General features: G+C 40.6%; 1 pseudogene; it reads right to left on the reverse strand.

The window, feature by feature from the left end:
- Nucleotides 1-2,122: 2,122 nt before the first annotated feature.
- On the reverse strand, nucleotides 2,123-3,491 carry LOC103926711 (annotated as a pseudogene).
- Nucleotides 3,492-3,783: the final 292 nt, after the last annotated feature.

A 3,783-nucleotide genomic window follows, 5' to 3' on the forward strand; every position in this document is an offset into this window, starting at 1 on the left:
AAGTTGAAGTAAAGACAATATTAAAAAATTGGTTGAAACTAATATAATCCCCACTATATCAAAGCAGAATAATCTTGAAAAAAATGACATCACAATTTTCATGGTAATTTTTATATTTTTAATTGTGCTAAATACTCAGGGGCTAGTTTCATTAAAAATAATTCTTCATACACATTTTTTTGTCTATTATATCTACAGACTTAAAGTATATATACATATTGCTACAAATCCTCCCTGGGCTACAGCCCACCGTAGCTAGACTTGGCATTTTGGACCCGACCCGTTAACCCGACCCGACTCATTAATATTAGTATTTGAGTGGATGCTTAACGGGCCGGGTCGCTAACGGGTGAATCCGTTAACAACCCGTTAAATAACGGGTCACTTTGGGTCAACCCGTTTGACTCGTTAACACCCGTTAGTTGATGATGTTTTAGTGATTTCAGTAAAGTCTTAACAACAAAAAATAAACTATGCAAAAAAAAAAAAAAATGTTAACGGGTGAAATGGGTCAGGTTCGGGTGACCCGTTAAGCTTAACGAGTTGGGTTCAGGTGACCCGTTTACATGTCTAACCGTAGCCTTTAGTGTGGCTACGCCATTGTGCACTGGGCAAATTATTGGATAAGCTGTGAAACTCAGGTGAGTGACAATAATACAAGTATGTGATAATCAATAAAAAGAATGATCATCAATCATAGTTTATAAACCTCAAATATAAGTTCGTAATTATGAAAACATAGTCAAGTCTCTAAAAACTCAGAAGGAGTCACCCAGACATCCAATGGCTTTTCCAATTCAAACCACAAAGATTCTCAAAAGCTATCGTTCATAAATACACTAAAATCTAGGGCTAAAGGGACGCAGTTCGACCGAAGCCTACATAAGTAACCAAACAGGAAGTGGCCCCTCATAGCGAATTAACCAAGCAGAGCCACCCCTGAGTAACCATGTAGGTAGTGACCCCCCATCGCGGATTAACCAAGCAGAGTCAGTCCCACGAATTTGTTAGGCAGTGATCACCCATCGCGGATTAATCAAGCATGATCACCCCTAAGTATGTATGGCCACAAGGATCGCCCATCGCAGATTAACCAAGTGCGATCCATAAATAATATGGTCCCCCATCGCGGATTAACCAAGCAGGACCATCCATGTACCATTGCTACATGGTGCAGACTCGGTGTCACCTAACCCCGTGACACTAGGGTAACGGTCCCCTACTAGCCTTCGCATTTCTCAACATTTCAAATGTATATTTATAACACAATTCATAAACATTTCAATATGCACATCAAATCACTTTTTTCACAAATATTTCCAATCTAGGAATCAAATCACATTTAATAAAAATAGATCGATGGCCAATTATCTAAATCACATTTTAACAAAAAACACATTTATAAGACCAAGTCATATCCACAAAGGATACTAATATAAGAAAACAAGGTAATAACCATATCACATATATTAAAGTCACTCTCCAAGACAAGTCCGCAAAGCCTCACTGAGTCTCTAATAATACTAATTTTAGTAATTCAAATGGTTAAGTCAACTCTCAGTCAACGGTGGGATCCAAACCCTAGTAATTTAATCTGGAAGATTCGCACATCGTATTTCGGATCCGTAACTTTCTAAGGTCCACATTATGCTCATAGAACAACATGCTAAATTCTCATCAAGATCTGACGGCCTGATCTCCGCCAATTTCTAGAATTAGGTGGCGGTCAACAATTAGTTTTACAAACGTAGAAATTCAATTCAGGAAAATCCGTACGTCGGATTCCCGATCCGTCAATTTCTAATGTCCTCAAATATTATGTGCTATAACGCATTAAAGTTTGGAGACGATCCAACTATCGGATCATCGATTCAAAAAATGATCAAGTGATGTATCATAATGAAACTAGGTTATCAAATCATGTTATTCAGATATCAATATGAAATCAGGGCATCTAATTGGACTTAGAAAGACATCGTCGGTCTACGTTAAACTGTATAAAATTCTACAAACATCACACCTTTAAATAATTTGCAATCAAACCGTGATAACAAATCTTTTAGTTATACAGATAGAATCATTCAATCTATGCTAATCAAAATACACACCAACTCGTATAATCCTAATATACTTTGGCAGCAAAGATCTCTAGCAGAGCAGACCAAGTTCCTGAAACCGCAAGAACAACCCCCAACACCAAAATACTCATATCTGAGCACCATTGTCCCCACCCCATCTCTCCCTTGAACACGATCAGATGAAACAGAGTCGGCACAACAAACCCTAATGCACAACACACACCACTCCCCACCAACGACATGAAATCCGTGAAATTGGGGACCGACAATGCTACCAAGCTCACTGCCAAAACCAGCACCCATCTCAGCCACAAGCAAGACCTCCCACCCCAAAACCGCCTTTCAACAATCTCATAAACCGGGTTCATCATTATAGGCAACGTGAAGAACAGATTCACCACAAGGCCAAGCTTCACCAGGGTACTAATCAATCTCGCACCATAATTAGCCGTGATCATATCCTTGGTTTGTTCCCCAAATGCAAAGTAACCAAGAGCTCCAAAGCTTCCATACATCAGAGAAATGAATGTCATTGTCCAAGCAAGAATCTTCCCAAACTTGTCCTTGTCTTTCGCCTCAGACTCCAATGGCAGAACCATCCCAAACCCTTCGAAGGAGTAGACCGCCACGCCCAGCCCGTAAAAGAACAGAGAAAGGTCTCCAAATGCCTTCACCTCTGGCATTTTTTGCAACATAACCACCACATCCTTAACCATCACAACCCCCATTGCTCCGAGATCAATCACATCAGCAAAAATACTCAAAGGGGCCAAATGGGTCAGCGTTGCAATCGAATTCAACCCCAATTGGAAGGGAAAACACCCCCAACTGTAGTAGCTTTTGGGTGCCAACCCCAATATCTTGGGTGTCAAATCGGATGCTGTGGGTGCATTGAGCAAATGTGCTAAAGTATTACCAATGAAAATTATATACCCGACGCAGAACCGGGCCTGAGCGAGAATGATCAGAACATTCACCAGCAACCGCCCCCAAATGTCGCAAACGGCGAAACCCAATCCCCAAAAGACGGGATCTTTGTGAACCCATAGGAAGACTCGAGCTTTCTTCTGGTGTAGACCAGCAGCATCATGCAATGGTGGGTGAGGAACGCGACGAGGAGGAGCGTGAGGAGGCTCATGAGCCACCCGGTGCGCTTGAAGGAATACGGCAGACCGAGAACACCGGCGCCTACAACGGCGATGAAGACGTTGGCAAAGGTTTTGGATTGGGAAGACAATGGCTTGGTGTCGCCGATCAGCGGCGTGTTCTCCGTCGGGGGCGGCAGCCTGAGACGCTGGGACGACGAGGTTGCCTCCTTGTCGCCACCCATGTTAGGTTGATCCTTGTCTTGATTCTTAACCCTCAATTAACAAAGATCAATATTAATAAAAGTCGAGAGCAATTCTGGAATTGTGTTTTGATTTGATCGTAAGTTTTTGTGGAAGTGGTGTGGTGGGGGAGAGTTTTGAAAGATTTATTTATACGTTTGGAATTTGCCAAAAAATTGGGGAAAAAATAAGAAAAATTAATGTAAATGATTTAAAAAATTTTGAATTTTAAGGAAAATAACAAAAATATTGTAAGTAAATAGTATCAACATTAACTTTTTAAAGTAAAAATATAATTTTTTTTTGTTAAAATAATCAGTACTCACAACTTTTCTTCCAAAAAAAATATGGGAGAGTTACGAACGACAGTAATGTTG

The sequence above is a fragment of a genome, unplaced genomic scaffold (assembly GCF_019419815.1).
Source record: "Pyrus x bretschneideri cultivar Hongxiangsu unplaced genomic scaffold, Pyrus_bretschneideri_v1 Contig10, whole genome shotgun sequence".
In the NCBI taxonomy this organism is placed as follows: domain Eukaryota; kingdom Viridiplantae; phylum Streptophyta; class Magnoliopsida; order Rosales; family Rosaceae; genus Pyrus; species Pyrus x bretschneideri.